This window comes from Lolium perenne, chromosome 6 (assembly GCF_019359855.2).
Source record: "Lolium perenne isolate Kyuss_39 chromosome 6, Kyuss_2.0, whole genome shotgun sequence".
In the NCBI taxonomy this organism is placed as follows: Eukaryota; Viridiplantae; Streptophyta; class Magnoliopsida; order Poales; family Poaceae; genus Lolium; species Lolium perenne.
In genome coordinates this window covers 208,224,002-208,241,302 of record NC_067249.2, presented here as the reverse complement: position 1 = coordinate 208,241,302, position 17,301 = coordinate 208,224,002, and positions in this window count along the sequence as shown.

Below are 17,301 nucleotides of genomic sequence, written 5' to 3'. Positions count from 1 at the left end.
GTGGAGGAGAACCAGGGGAGCACGGCGGAGCTCCTGGTGGCGTCGGCTGGGCTCGGGGCGGCGCAGAACGGCGACGGCGAGGTCCGGCCAGGGCTAGGGTTTGGTCCGCCGGGCGCAGAGAGGAGGAGAAAAGGAGGGGGAGGCGAAATGGGGCTTCTCCCCTGGTCGGCGGCGACGTTTATAGGCGGCCAGGGGGCGGCGGGGCCATCCAGGCCGCCGGCGCCATCGACGGCGAGGGACGCGCCAGGCAGCTGCGTGCCTGCGTGCGTGGAGAAGAAGACAGGGGGGATTTTTGCGAAAACCCCCCTGGTCTTTAGGGTTTTCTCGGGAAAAATAAAAACAGGAGGCATTTTGATATTTTTAGGGTATTTTGACCCAAAATTTTGAGGGGCTTTTTGCACCAAACTTTTGTTAGAGCAAAATACAACATTTGGAACAATGTTTCAAAGCATTTGAGTGCAAGATTTCTCAAATTTTAAATGCAAATGCATGCATGCTTATGAGCAACTAACAACATTTATTTGATTAACAAAGTGGTTCTGTTACAGTAAGTCTGGGCAGTGGGCTTGTTGTATCTTGGAGCAAATCCTCCAGATGAGTTCCTGCGGTACTTCTGGATATTGTCGGACCCATGCTGGTTCATCATCTGGCGTTTGCGATTCTTGTTGGCTTGGTGAAGCTTCCCTTCCATCTGGATGACAGAGTCCACCAGGGATTCTAGGTCAGCAAAGGGAATGTTGACCAGGACAGTCTGCATCTTGTCGTGTAATCCGTTCAGAAATCTTTCTTTCCGCTTCTCATTGGTGTCGGTTTCGTCCGGGGCGTACCTTGACAGAGTAAGGAATCTGTCGCGGTATTCTACCACAGACATTCTGCCCTGCTTGAGTTCGCGGAACTCGTCTCTCATCTTCTTGATCAGTCCTTGGGGCACATGGTACTTGCTAAACTTCAGCTTGAAGTCTTCCCAGGTCATCATCTGTCCCGCATTCATTGCGCGGGCACTTGTCCACCAGGCTCGTGCAGGTCCTGACATGTAGTGGGTGGCGAACAATACTTTCTCTGTGGCTTCAACTCCCGCCACTTCCAGGTTGTTCTCCATTGTCTGGAACCATTCATCGGCATCGAGGGGCTCTTCGGTCTTGCTGAAAATAGGTGGGTTGGTGTTCTGAAAGTTCTTCAGTTTTGACCCAGGGTGGTCGTGGTTTCCATGGCCGTTGTTGTTCTGAGCGATCTGCTGCAGTGCAGCAATGTTGGCTTGGCGTTCAGCTCTCTCGGCTTCTCGGTCGGCCATCATCATCTCTAGCATCTGCATCATGGCGTCTTGGTTGGCGCTGCGGGTTGGTGGGGCCATATGAATATCGGAGTAGATGATAAGATAAGAGGGAAATTTCTATGGTTTGTTTGGTTTAAAGTTCAAAACTTTAAAACTCGAGTAGTGTTGAGGGGGTAAAAACCAGCAACACTTTTTCATTCATACCAAACATCACACATTACAATTCTAACACACCATTGGTTTGAAGAACCATTCCTTCGCTCTACGATACAAGGGAATCCTGATACAACTCACACCTACTCAAGTGCTGGAGTGATACTACTCTTCGGGGTGGATTCTTCGTCTTTACGTGTAATGTGTGCTTGGCGAGAGGCGAGGGCTTTGTCCAACTCCTTGCGGGTCTTGTACAGCATGAAGTCGAGGTGTGCTACATAGTGGCTCATCTCCGTGTGCGGGGGTATGGTCATCGGTCTTCCCATGGGGTCATGTCTTGGGTAGTAGATGAAGCGAGTGTTCTTGATCTTATTCTCATTTTGTCCACACAAACGAGCAAATGCTTCTTGCATCGCTCTGACTAGTCCCTCCTTCCAAGTGTTTCCCGTTACAGAAAACCATATGGTTTCCCATATCGGGGCTCCAAGCTTTCTTCGTAGATCAGCAGGAACTTCCCACCGAGGTGGTCCTCCGGAGTGATTGTTGAGGGGTGTTCCGAAGAACTCGGGATACGGGCGTCCTAGATATTCCACTAGTTGCTTAAGAAGCGTTGTCCCCAACGCGTGAGGGTCTTCTGGAAAAAAGGTGACGTAATATGAATATGACACGTCCTCACCGTCCTCAAGTCTTGCTTGCCTTCCACACCACATCCTCCCTCGCGGCCTTCTCGACTTGATACAGCACTTGGTGCCTCCTTTCTTCTCCACATGAGCTTTGACTTCGGCGCCAATTCCTTCTTCTTGCGAGGTTTTGATGGACCCTTGTGTCGCTGCACATGACCCTGCACAAGATGTGTAATTCCTGGGCCACATAGATGTCTCACTCGTCCATCCTTGCCTCGATGCATCCGCGGTGTCGCGGAAAACTGGACTGCAGTACTCCTAGCACGGTAGTGCCGCTGCCCACTGTCTCCACTGACGCGCTCACCTCCCACTCCTCCCACGCGCATCTGCGCCATATGTACTCAATCACCATCAGCACAAACATCATCAGTCTGTATACTAGCATCAACACAAACTGAAACTGTAGCACATGCTGCAACATCCACATCAACAACAAGTGTAGCTTCATCCGGCTTGTCACCAACAAGAACTGGCTTGTCATCTACAGGCATGGCTGAAACATCACCAACATCAATGGTCGGAACATCATGCACCTCTAGCTGCACTTTAGGCTTGTGCAACTTCTCCTTATGCACCACTAACTCCACATCGGACTTGATATGATCATCACCCATAGGCTTCAAAGTCCGATGTTTGCCACCATGCATAAAAGAATATGTATTTGCTCGCCCAGCATGTGTCACATTGCGATCATACTGCCATGGACGCCCAAGTAGCAATCCACACACCTCCAATGGCAACACATCGCACTCTATCTCATCAACATACTCATCAATTGTAAATGGCACACGCACCTTGTGAGTAATCTTCATTATACCACAGCTATTCAACCACTCAAGACGTTTAGGTTCAGAAAGGCGCCATGTAGACAACCCCAATGCTGCCACCATCGCCTTGCTAATGCCATTAGTACAGCTACCACCATCAATCATCAACTTGCAAGCCTTGCCCTTGATAATGCACTGAGTCTGAAACAAACTCCACCGTTGAACCTTGTCAACTGCCTTGCAAACATCATCTTGTACCTTCTTGAGTTGCATATTCAGCCCGCTCAATGGTACATCCTCCTCAACAGTCACAGTAGTGCCCTTGGTATCAGAGCCAGGTTTCCTCTCCTCTGAAGATATCACCTCATCCTCAGTGACTGTTGGTAGTGGAACAATCTCCTGAATAGGAACTATGCACTTGCCCACTTTCTCTATTTCATGTACAACTCGGGATGGCTGCTCACTCTCCTCCATGTACGGTAACACAAAACCACTACGAAGAAAAGTTTTGTAATCCTCCCAAGTTTCAGCAAATTCACCTCTATCCACCGCATCATGCCAGCAACGTTCTAATGCCTCGTCCACACGCCGTATAGCAAGATAATATGGATAAGAACCATTGAACTTCCTATTGTATGTGCGACATCGAGCAAAACCCAACTCCATGTTCCTCTCCCAATCTTTATACTCCTGAACTGTCGCAAGACGGTGTAGATACCAACGAAGACTGGACGGCGAACGTTGTTCTCCCTTTAAGCTATCCAGATAGTCATTGAAAACCTTACTAGATTTCTTCGAAAGAGTACACCTCATGCCCAGAACATCGCCCGGAAACGAAGTAGCATCATCAGCAGCAACAGCCAACTTCGCCGGAGAAACAACAGAAGCAGCAGCTGCTCGCCCGGTCTAGAGACCGGTTGGACCGGCCTGGGAACCGGATTGGCCGGCCCAGAGCCCGGTTGGACCGGTCTGGGCGCCGACACGATCGGCCTGGAGCCCGGTCAGACCGGCCTGGCGACCGGCCGCGCGTCTGGGCGGCACAGTAGCAGCTCCGGTTGGCATCAGCCCCTAGTCCGGTCCAGGTCGGCTGGACCCGGTCTGGAGCCCGTTTGACCAGCTGGTTGACCAGCCCGGCCAGTCCTGGATCCGGTCGGCCGGCCCTGGCACCGGGGCCCGTCGCGAATCTTCGTCTTCTTCCCGATTCCAGCCTTGATTTTTCGAGATTTTGACCTCTGAAACAGCCATAGATGACCTGCAAACTGTACCAAACAACGCCAAACTTTCTCCAACCAACCTCCTTTGACCGAGAGCCAAACTCCTCCGATCTAGAGCCAATCTTCTCTGATGCAAACCGATCCAAAGAGATCGATCAACCTAACTTCGCCATGAGCAACCCAGAAAGCTGATACCACATGATAAGGGGATCCCACTAGATCCTCCTAGGTTGATGCCCGATCTTTCACAGCGAGAACCCGGGGTAGTAAATCCTCCCAACAACGCGATGAACGCAGCCTTGAGAAGAGGGAACGAATCCATCAAGCAACGGATCGATGAACGATACGCCTCAAACCTGAGCTAGACAATCCTTGATGAACACAAGAACCTTCGCAGCGGATAATATAGATAAACGGCAGCGCCGTACCCCCGAAGGGATGATACACGTGAACACACGCAACTAGGTATAAACTAACTTTTGGACTAAACTTGAACTTCCCAAACCCTAGCCGTCCCTCCACCTTATATGAGGGGTGGGATGGCCGGCCAGCCCTTATTGGGCCTAACCTAATTCGACTTGGACAGGCCCAAGTGAAATAGACACAACTTAAAACCTTAATTTGGCCCACCACATGACCTGGCTACATTATTATTTCCTAATAACAAGATTATGATAAAATACTGGTACATCCTTAGACCTAATTATCATATCAATGGTTGTCCTAGTGTACCAGGCCTGGATATCCATATCATTATAGCAAGTTGAACTTAATGACTTGATCTCATGCTATGCTTACTATGGGTGTGTCCATCACATCATTCACCTAATGATATGATCTTGTTATTAATAACATCCTATGTTCATGATCAGGAAACCATGATCATCTATTAATCAACAAGCTAGTTAAATGAGAGGTTTACTAGGGACCGTGGGTTGTTTACACAACACACATGTATTAATGTTTCCGTTTAATACAATTATAGCATGGAGTGTAAACATTTATCATGAACACTAAGATATAACAATAACTATTTTATTATTGCCTCTCAGGCATATCTCCAACAGTCTCCCACTTGCATTAGAGTCAATAATCTAGTTTAGATTTGTAAAGATATAACACCTTGGCCTTATGGTGCTTATCATGTTTTGCTCACGGGAGAGGTTTCAGTCAAGGGATCGGACACGCTCAGAAACATATGTATTTTGCAATTCATTTGCGTCTGAACGCATCACTCATTTTCCAAATGAGTCGGCATTAATCATATATGTTCAGTCTTGTCAACACCCAGATTTTTAAGTCCAGATGCCTGTTATGCCATACATCGCAATCCCAGGAATATTGTTGTTGCGAGACATAACAGTTGAATATCATAAGTCATCATTCATTACATACCATAGTCGTCTTACAAATAGAGATCACATGATCCAATATTTCACAAATAGTTGATCTATTGATCAACGGACACAAAGTTCATAGCGGAAGCGTAAATAGAAATGGACTCTCTAGTCCACAGGCCAACGTCTGACGTCAGAAGATTCCCTAGTTGTCGTAGACATCTTGGTTGCCATTGATAACCCACAAGTACAGGGGATCGCAGCAGTCTTCGAGGGAAGTAAAACCCAAATTTATTGATTCGACACAAGGGGAGGTAAAGAATACTTATAAGCCTTAACAACTGAGTTGTCAATTCAGCTGCACCTGGAAAAGCACTAGTAACAGGGGTGATGTGAAAGCTGCAGTAATATGAGAGCAATAGTAACAGTAACACAGCAGCAGTAGCAATAACACAGAGGCAATGGCACCAGAAAATAGTTGATACTACTTCCAATGACATATAGAACGAGTATATGATGATGAGAGATGGACCGGGGTTCCCAGCGATCTACACTAGTGGTAACTCTCCAATAACAAGTGACAAGTGTTGGGTGAACAAATTACAGTTGGGCAATTGATAGGATTGATAAAGCATTAAGAAAGAACATCAATTCATTAATCATGTAGGCATGTTTTCCATATATAGTCATACGTGCTCGCAATGAGAAACTTGTACAACATCTTTTGTCCTACCAGCCGGTGGCAGCCGGGCCTCTAGGGAATCTACTGGATATTAAGGTACTCCTTTTATTAGAGTACCGGAGCAACGCATTAACACTCTGTGAAAACATGTGATCCTCATACCTACGCCTTCCCCTCCAGTTGTCCCAATTTCTGTCACTTTGCGGCCTTTGGTTCCGGACATAGACATGTGCATACAACCTGTAGATACAATCTAAGCAATAATTATAGAGCTTAAATCTAAGATCATGCCACTCGGGCCCTAGTGACAAGCATTAAGCATAACAAGATTGCAGCAACAATAACTTCACAAACTTTATAGATAGACTAATCATAATGTATCATCCATCGGATCCCAACAAACACAACACCGATTACATCAGATGGATCTCAATCATGTAAGGCAGCTCATGAGATCATTGTATTGAAGTACATGGGATAGAGAGTACCAACTAGCTACTGCTAGAACCCGTAGTCCATGGGGGAACTACTCACGGAGCATGATGGAGGCGGTGGCGTCGATGGAGATGGCTTCCGGGGGCACTTCCCCGTCCCGGCAGGGTGACAGAACAGAGACTTCTGTCCCCCGGATTGGAGTTTCGCGATGACGACGGCGCCCCTGGAGTCTTTCTGGAGTTTCGTCAATTTGTCTCGCGTTTTTAGGTCGAAAGGGCTTATATAGGCGAAGAGGCGGCGCAGGAGGGGCAACAGGGTGCCCTCCCCATAGGCCGGCGCGGCCAGGGGCTGGCCCGCGTGGCCCTATGGTGTGGGGGCCCCAGGCCTCCCCTCTGACTTCCCTTCGGTGTCCTGGTCCGTCTCGGTGAATTATGATGTTTGGTCTTCGTTTCGTCGAATTCCGAGAATATTGCCCGAACAGCCTTTCTGGAACCAAAAACAGCAGAAAACAGGAACTGGCACTGTGGCATCTTGTTAATAGGTTAGTTCCGGAAAACGCATAAAAACATTATAAAGTGCAAGCAAAACATGTAAGTATTGTCATAAAACAAGCATGGAACATCAGAAATTATGGATACGTTGGAGACGTATCAGCCATCATCCTGATAGTTCTACTCCTCTTCATAGTCTGGCCATTTGAATAGCCAGGGACACAGCCGTGAGTACTTTAAAGTACTCGCAAACTAATACTAGTGTAAGTGCTAACAATTCTAGTAAGGGGTGCTAAGCTCTAGTTTATTTGCATAAAGCCAATTTTAATTCACAAGTATTTGAGAAAAGACTTATTCAAGTGCTAACTAACTCAAGTGGGAACATTAGTGTCATTCCCACAACTCAGTTGTGATTCAAGAACAAGTCACCATTCACCATTCACTTCACCAATATTTTCCAGAATCTGACACCGGAAACTTATGGCCTTTCCAACTGTCCGTAACCGTGGACACGGCTATTCGAATAGGTTTACACTCTGCAGAGGTTGCACACTTGTGCCACAACATTTGATTTCATCCGTCGGGATTACCCCGAATCATCGTAACACGGTACGCGGATCATCAACCATAACCTTTCACTTACAAACCCTAGTATGAGCACCTCTCCCCATGAGCTTGGCCTCCCAGTGAAGACCAACTGTCAACCTGGGAACTACACAGGGCTTGGCCGTACAATTCACCTCGATTCACATCATTTCTCAACAACGGAGGCAGCCTCGGCATAACCCCTATGATGTGTGTTCAGAGGGAACCCATAGTAAGATGCATAAATTTCCAGTTAAGCCCTACCCATAATCAGGTATTGTGGGGGTACTCAATATTGGAAAGGTATCACATTCAAACCAATATCAGTTTTATCAAAAATCACCATCTTCTCCAAGTCATATTCACCTTCAAATTTCATTCAATGGAATGACTCATCATTCCAAGGTTTCAAATTCAGTTCAAAACACATGTTCCCATCTAGAGTAGTCAAGTTTTAGTATTTAGCACTAGCACTAATCATGAGGGGTCCTATCTTGCTTGGCTAGCTTGAGACTAACTTTGCTACTCTAGTAACCTTCTTGAACTTAGACTAAAGTTAACTATAAAAGTACTCTTCAATAAAACAAGTAAAAACTTGTAGGGTAAAAATTTGGGATAGGATTGTGGTAAGAAAGATAAGACTAATGGTGCCTTGCCCCAAAGGGCTTTGCACTTTGCAAGAATATTATCTTGCAACCATAAAGCTTGCAAAGGTGTTAGCTTGCCTTGGTTGTTGAGATGGTCAAAGTTCTCTTCTTCTTCTGGGTAGAATCCTTCCTCTTCCTGGTATTCTCCGGTACTAGCGTCTATACACGAATACGAGGATACAATCATCAAACAATACTTAAGTAGCCTTAATTAGCCTTAATGGCTCACTCCAAATGATCTAGCATCATCACTTAGCATTGCTACCAAGAATTAATCTAGGGTTTTCTTACTTAGGGTTAGAGAAATAATTTCCTCTCATTACATATGTAAATGATAGTTTCCATTTAGTTCTTGAGGAATAATTTCCTCTCATTGAATCTTCTTAAGATTTAATTTCTCAAACAATCATACATGAAATCATGTTGACCTAAGTAAACCATTCATCATCATCATTTGAGAAAATGATTTAAATGAGGTAGAATACCTCATACTATTTAACAATGCTTATTATGATTTAAAATCACCAATTATTTCATGTGAGAGTATTTGACCAGGGGTTCAAACTTCATATGAAGGTACTTGGGACAAGATTTAAATGAAGTGAAATACTTCAGATGATTTGCATAATAGTTTTGGACAATATCACTTAATTAAACTAGCATATAGTCCATTATTTAAACTAGGTCATGATCATCCAAAGTGACCATACCATATTTTTGCAGAAACAATTAGTGTAAGTGAAATGTGAGCTATTAGAGTTGGAATTAACTAAATATCATTTTTGGTTGATTTTTAAGATTTATTTGAAGTGGTAAAAGTCTCTGACTTGTTATTTTTGTTATATTAATTCTACCAAATATTTCAAAGTGGGACCAGTGGGGTTGGATAGATCTTTTTGCAAGCTTTCCCACAATATAAAGTTCATCAAATTTGGTTTGGTAGATTTGAAACTATTTGAATTCTAGCACAGAGCCAGTATTTGAATTTATACCAAATTTATTTAATAGGATTTGAATTTTTGGGCCTAGGCGGGAAAAATAGCTGGGCTGCGCAGCAGAGAAGGATTGGGCTGGCCCAGATAGCGCTGCGGGCCAGCTGACAGAGGGGCCTGCGCGTCAGTGACTTAAACAACCTGAATCGGTACCTGTGGTCGTGAGCCGTAGGATTAGAGGTGGATCGAGCGGCTAGCAGGCTTCGTCTACGTCGACGAGAGGGGGTTGCTGCTGCGGCGGAGGTAGGGGGTCGGCGGCGATCCTGGGCTCCGGCGAGGCTGGGCGTTAGCGGTGTTCGACGTGGTCGACGACGGCGAGGCGAATGGTGGTCGAGGGAGCAGCAGGGGTGGACGAATTTGTCGGCGAGCTTGCGGGGTACTGGCGGGCTACTCCGGCAAAATTCCGGCGAAGGAGGGCTCGATCAAGGAGGGGAAGGGGTATTGGCGAGCTAGAAGAAAGAGGGGAGGCGGCTGGTGTGAGGATTTGAGGCGCGAGTGCTCTCTTTTATAGTTGCTCAAGGTGGCCGTGGGGTGCGCGGCGAGGTCAACAGCGGCGCGGCGCTTCCGGCGGGCGAGAGGGGTAGGTGAGGTGGGCGCTAGGTATGCGACGTCAAGGCGGTGCTAGCGCGCTTGCTAGCTAGGTGGGGGACGGCCTGGCAAGCGCTGGCGATGGCGAGTTCTTGCGGCACGGGCGCGGAGGAAATGGCGATGATGTCGACGGCGACCAGGCTTGCGCGAGCCACGGAGCATGTCTGGTGGGTTGCAGGGACGGTGGCGATGCTCAACGTGCAGGAGTGGGGTCTGGGGGAGGCGCAGAGTGTTGGGGCGGCGCGTGGCCAGTGCACGTCCATGGGCGACGTCCTCGGCATACGCTGGTCACCCTGGGCACGCGTTTTCCGGCGAGGGTCGCCGTCCTTCTCGACAATGGCTAGCCTAGGATGCAGTAGAGAGGTGAGGTGGAGCTCTGTGACACCATGGCCAGGGTTAGGGAGGAAGGAGAAGAGAGGAGAGGGAACATGGCCGGCATGGTTGGGTCTATGCATGTGTTGGCCTCCATCTCTAGGGTTGCTGTGCATGGTTAGAGAAAGAGGGGACCAGGGAGCAAGTAGGAGCAAGGTGGTGCAGTTAAGAGTGGGAAAACACTATTTCAAATAGTGTTTGAATTGATGCCTAATTGCAATTTGCAAACTTTGCCAAATTTTGTTGAGTTTAAAAGGTTTCAAAAATTTTAAATTGGTGGGTTTGGTTGAGTTGCAAATGACCAGAGACAACCATGTGTGGTGGTGGAATTTTAAAAATCAAAGAAATGCCAAATTTGCTAAGTGGGAGATTGTTGCATTTGATAAAAAGTTCCAACTTTGCATGAGCATAGAGTTTGATCTAAGATGAATTTGACATGGTGGTATTTACCAAATTTGTTCACCTTGATGTGCTCTTGGATGAGGTTCAAAGAATTGGGAAATTTTAGTTTGAAAAACTTGAGATAGAGGGGCTCAAAGTAGTGATGAGAATATAAATGGCAGATTTGACCATTATCATATGTGATCACAATTTGAGTTTGAATTTGATTTGATTTGAGTTTCTCTGATTCCAAAAGTTGTAATAAGTGTTTAGTAACATATTACAACTAATGGTGAAGGCCAAATTGGTCTAGGTCAAAGATTTGGAAAAGTGGCATAAACCATATGTGAGGGTTTTGTGATTTTCTAACTTTTATTTTTTATTTTTCTTTGCTTCACTTTGACAAGAGTGAGGTTTATTTGGGGTTAGATTGAGTTGGGTAAAAGGTTCAAACCATTTTGGGGCAATGTGGGTAACTAGGTCAAGATTTGATATTTTGGCTAAGTGCCACATATGCCTCTATGCATATGTTTTTCTTGATTTTTATTTTCTTTTTGGTTTCACCAAGATTTGAGTGGTAAGCCTTAAATTATGTTTTTTGAGGTATTTCCAAACAATCTACCAAGTTAGACAAAGCAAGGTTTAGTATTTGCAAAAATAGCCATAGGCTTGCATATGCCTTTTTCTTATTTAAGATCATTTCTTTTTATTTTGTTTTTTTCAAAGGTTGGTGACAAGAGGGATGAATTTTAGGGTTTAGTGGGATTCACCATGGTTCATCACCATTTAGCAAAATAAGAAAGGTAGGGTTCAAGATTTACATATTAGGGCTATAGGCCCACATATGTCTCTTTACTTTATTTTGGTTTCTCAAATTTGATCCACTTTGTTTTTGAGAAGGTTAGGGTTTAGGGTTCTTGGAAAAGGGGTGTAGATCAAAGAACATATAATCATGGCAATAGCACAAAGATTTAGTATGAGTACTATGTATAGCACCCAATGTAAGAAAAGTTTTTGTTGGTTCTCATTTTTGGAAAAAAGGAAATTCATTATCTCTTTGTTTTAAAATTTGGGATGTTACAAACCCTTCCCCCTTAAACAAATCTCGTCCCGAGATTTTAAGAAAAGTTAGGTTCCTAAGAGAGATTGGGCGATATGATTTAACAAGAAAACATACTTGGCATGGCCTGAGGTGCTTCTTGGGCTTCTGTGGCAGTCATGTTGTAGAGGCGGCTGTTGTTGTTGTTTTGGTTCCTTCTTGCGTCAAAGCGGCGCTGGTTCTGAGCAGGTGCAGCGGTGTTGGCGGCAATCTTGGCTAATCTTTTGGGGCACTCATTGGAGTAATGCCCAACCACTCCACACTCATAACAAGTGATGGTGGCCTTGTCTTTGGTGGCGACGGGGATGGCGTTGCTCCCAGTCCTAGGGTCAGTGTTGTTGTTGTTGTTTTTCCCATTGTTGTTTTTCCCGTTGTTGTTTTTGCTATTGGGGTTGTTGTTGCTGGTGTGATTGTTGTTGTTGTTGCCTTCGGGCTTCGGGGGTCCTCCATGGTTGTTGGTGTAGTTTGGGCGGTAAGTCTGGGCAGTGGGCTTGTTGTATCTTGGAGCAAATCCTCCAGATGAGTTCCTGCGGTACTTCTGGATATTGCCGGACCCATGCTGGTTCATCATCTGGCGTTTGCGATTCTTGTTGGCTTGGTGAAGCTTCCCTTCCATCTGGATGACAGAGTCCACCAGGGATTCTAGGTCAGCAAAGGGAATGTTGACCAGGACAGTCTGCATCTTGTCGTGTAATCCGTTCAGAAATCTTTCTTTCGGCTTCTCATTGGTGTCGGTTTCGTCCGGGGCGTACCTTGACAGAGTAAGGAATCTGTCGCGGTATTCTACCACAGACATTCTGCCCTGCTTGAGTTCACGGAACTCGTCTCTCATCTTCTTGATCAGTCCTTGGGGCACATGGTACTTGCTAAACTTCAGCTTGAAGTCTTCCCAGGTCATCATCTGTCCCGCATTCATTGCGCGGGCACTTGTCCACCAGGCTCGTGCAGGTCCTGACATGTAGTGGGTGGCGAACAATACTTTCTCTGTGGCTTCAACTCCCGCCACTTCCAGGTTGTTCTCCATTGTCTGGAACCATTCATCGGCATCGAGGGGCTCTTCGGTCTTGCTGAAAATAGGTGGGTTGGTGTTCTGAAATTTTTCAGTTTTGACCCAGGGTGGTCGTGGTTTCCATGGCCGTTGTTGTTCTGAGCGATCTGCTGCAGTGCAGCAATGTTGGCTTGGCGTTCAGCTCTCTCGGCTTCTCGGTCGGCCATCATCATCTCTAGCATCTGCATCATGGCGTCTTGGTTGGCGCTGCGGGTTGGTGGGGCCATATGAATATCGGAGTAGATGATAAGATAAGAGGGAAATTTCTATGGTTTGTTTGGTTTAAAGTTCAAGAAGTTTTAAAAGTTCAAAACTTTAAAACTCGAGTAGTGTTGAGGGGGTAAAAACCAGCAACACTTTTTCATTCATACCAAACATCACACATTACAATTCTAACACACCGTTGGTTTGAAGAACCATTCCTTCGCTCTACGATACAAGGGGATCCTGATACAACTCACACCTACTCAAGTGCTGGAGTGATACTACTCTTCGGGGTGGATTCTTCGTCTTTACGTGTAATGTGTGCTTGGCGAGAGGCGAGGGCTTTGTCCAACTCCTTGCGGGTCTTGTACAGCATGAAGTCGAGGTGTGCTACATAGTGGTTCATCTCCGTGTGCGGGGGTATGGTCATCGGTCTTCCCATGGGGTCATGTCTTGGGTAGTAGATGAAGCGAGTGTTCTTGATCTTATTCTCATTTTGTCCACACAAACGAGCAAATGCTTCTTGCATCGCTCTGACTAGTCCCTCCTTCCAAGTGTTTCCCGTTACAGAAAACCATATGGTTTCCCATATCGGGGCTCCAAGATTTCTTCGTAGATCAGCAGGGACTTCCCACCGAGGTGGTCCTCCGGAGTGATTGTTGAGGGGTGTTCCGAAGAACTCGGGATACGGGCGTCCTAGATATTCCACTAGTTGCTTCAAATCCTTTTCGAACATCAGGTCTCCTCCGTAACCAAGCTGATAGAACTCCCATTTGTACTCCATCTACGAACAATGAGGATGAGTAAGTTAAAGAAGTGGTCAAGTGTGTAAAGTTTTAGGTAGTTCTCAAAGGAAAAGGTAGAGCATGAAATTCTCATTTTGAAAAAGATCTCAAGGATAAGAGTGAGAATAAGTTTTCATAAATATTCACTTCATTTGTTTTGAAACTAAGTTTTGCAGATGTCCATTCTAACTAGGGTCTCCTAAGGTCAAACAATGGCTCTGATACCAACTTTTCAACACCCGGATTTTTAAGTCCAGATGCCTGTTATGCCATACATCGCAATCCCAGGAATATTGTTGTTGCGACACATAACAGTTGAATATCACAAGTCATCATTCATTACATACCATAGTCGTCTTACAAATAGAGATCACATGATCCAATATTTCACAAATAGTTGATCTATTGATCAACGGACACAAAGTTCATAGCGGAAGCATAAATAGAAATGGACTCTCTAGTCCACAGGCCAACGTCTGACGTCAGAAGATTCCGTAGTTGTCGTAGACATCTTGGTTGCCGTCATCCTAATAGTTCTGCTCCTCTTCATAGTCTAGCCATTTGAATAGCCAGGGACACAGCCGTGAGTACTTTAAAGTACTCGCAAACTAATACTAGTGTAAGTGCTAACAATTCTAGTAAGGGGTGCTAAGCTCTAGTTTATTTGCATAAAGCCAATTTTAGTTCACAAGTATTTGAGAAAAGACGTATTCAAGTGCTAACTAACTCAAGTGGGAACATTAGTGTCATTCCCACAACTCAGTTGTGATTCAAGAACAAGTCACCATTAACCATTCACTTCACCAATATTTTCAAGAATCTGACACCGGAAACTGTATGGCCTTTTCCAACTGTCCGTAACCGTGGAAACGGCTATTCGAATAGGTTTACACTCTGCAGAGGTTGCACACTTGTGCGACAACATTTGATTTCATCCGTCGGTATTACCCCGAATCATCGTAACACAGTACGCGGATCATCAACCATAACCTTTCACTTACAAACCCTAGTATGAGCACCTCTCCCCATGAGCTTGGCCTCCCAGTGAAGACCAACTGTCAACCTGGGAACTGCACAGGGCTTGGCCGTACAATTCACCTCAATTCACATCATTTCTCAACAACGGAGGCATCCTCGGCATAACCCCTATGATGTGTGTTCAGAGGGAACCCATACTAAGATGCATAAATTTCCAGTTAAGCCCTACCCATAATCAGGTATTGTGGGGGTACTCAATATTGGAAAGGTATCGCATTCAAACCAATATCAGTTTTGTCAAAAATCACCATCTTCTCCAAGTCATATTCACCTTCAAATTTCATTCAATGGAATGACTCATCATTCTAAGGTTTCAAATTCAGTTCAAAACACATGTTCCCATCTAGAGTAGTCAAGTTTTAGTATTTAGCACTAGCACTAATCATGAGGGGTGCTATCTTTCTTGGCTAGCTTGAGACTAACTTTGCTACTCTAGTAACCTTCTTGAACTTAGACTAAAGTTAACTATAAAAGTACTCTTCAATAAAACAAGTAAAAACTTGTAGGGTAAAAACATGGGATAGGATTGTGGTCAGAAAGATAAGACTAATGGTGCCTTGCCCCAAAGGTCTTTGCACTTTGCAAGAATATTAGCTTGCAACCATAAAGCTTGCAAAGGTGTTAGCTTGCCTTGGTTGTTGAGGTGGTCAAAGTTCTCTTCTTCTTCTGGGTAGAATCCTTCCTCTTCCTGGTATTCTCCGGTACTAGCGTCTATACACGAATACGAGGATACAATCACCAAACAATACTTAAGTAGCCTTAATTAGACTTAATGGCTCACTCCAAATGATCTAGCATCATCACTTAGCATTGCTACCAAGAATTAATCTAGGGTTTTCTTACTTAGGGTTAGAGAAATAATTTCCTCTCATTACATATGTAAATGATAGTTTCCATTTAGTTCTTGAGGAATAATTTCCTCTCATTGAATCTTCTTAATATTTAATTTCTCAAACAATCATACATGAAATCATGTTGACCTAAGTCAACCATTCATCATCATCATTTGAGAAAATGATTTAAATGAGGTAGAATACCTCATACTATTTAACAATGCTTATTATGATTTAAAATCACCAAGTATTTCATGTGAGAGTATTTTACCAGGGGTTCAAACTTCATATGAAGGTACTTGGGACAATATTTAAACGAAGTGAAATACTTCATATGATTTGCATAATAGTTTTGGACAATATCACTTAATTAAACTAGCATATAGTCCATTATTTAAACTAGGGCATGATCATCCAAAGTGACCATACCATATTTTTGCAGAAAAAATTAGTGTAAGTGAAATGTGAGCTATTAGAGTTGGAATTAACTAAATATCATTTTTGGTTGACTTTTAAGATTTATTTGATGTGGTAAAAGTCTCTGACTTGTTATTTTTGTTACATTAATTCTACCAAAGATTTCAAAGTGGGACCAGTGAGGTTGGATAGATCTTTTTGCAAGCTTTCCCACAATATAAAGTTCATCAAATTTGGTTGGGTAGATTTGAAACTATTTGAATTCTAGCACAGAGCCAGTATTTGAAATTATACCAAATTTATTTAACAGGATTTGAATTTTTGGGCCTAGGCGGGAAAAATAGCTGGGCTGCGCAGCAGAGAAGGATTGGGCCGGCCCAGCTAGCGCTGCGGGCCAGCTGACAGATTGGCCCGCGCGTCAGCGACTTAAACAACCCGAATCGGTACCTGTGATCATGAGCGGTAGGATTAGAGGTGGATCGAGCCGCTGGCAGGCTTCGTCTACGTCGAGCCGCTGGCAGCTGACAGAGGCTGTGCATGGTTAGAGAAAGAGGGTACCATGGAGCAAGTAGGAGCAAGGTGGTGCAGTTAGAGTGGGAAAATACTATTTCAAATAGTGTTTGAATTGATGCCTAATTGCAATTTGCAAACTTTGCCAAATTTTGTTGAGTTTAAAAGGTTTCAAAAATTTGAAAGTGGTGGGTTTGGTTGAGTTGCAAATGACTAGAGACAACCATGTGTGGTGGTGGAATTTTAAAAATCAAAGAAATGCCAAATTTGCTAAGTGGGAGATTGTTGCATTTGATAAAAAGTTCCAACTTTGCATGAGCATAGAATTTGATCTAAGATGAATTTGATATGGTGGTCTTTACCAAAGCTGTTCACCTTGATGCGCTCTTGGATGAGGTGCAAAGAATTGGGAAAGTTTAATTTGAAAAACTTGAGATAGAGGGGCTCAAAGTAGTGACCAGAATATAAATGGAAGATTTGACCATTATCATATGTGATCACAATTTGAGTTTGAATTTGATTTGATTTGAGTTTCTTTGATTCCAAAAGTTGTAATAAGTGTTTAGTAACATATTACAACTAATGGTGAAGGCCAAATTGGTCTAGGTCAAAGATTTGGAAAAATGGCATAAACCATATGTGAGGGTTTTGTGATTTTCTAACTTTTATTTTTTTATTTTTCTTTGCTTCACTTTGACAAGAGTGAGGTTTATTTGGGGTTAGATTGAGTTGTGTAAAAGGTTCAAACAATTTTGGGGCAAGGTGGG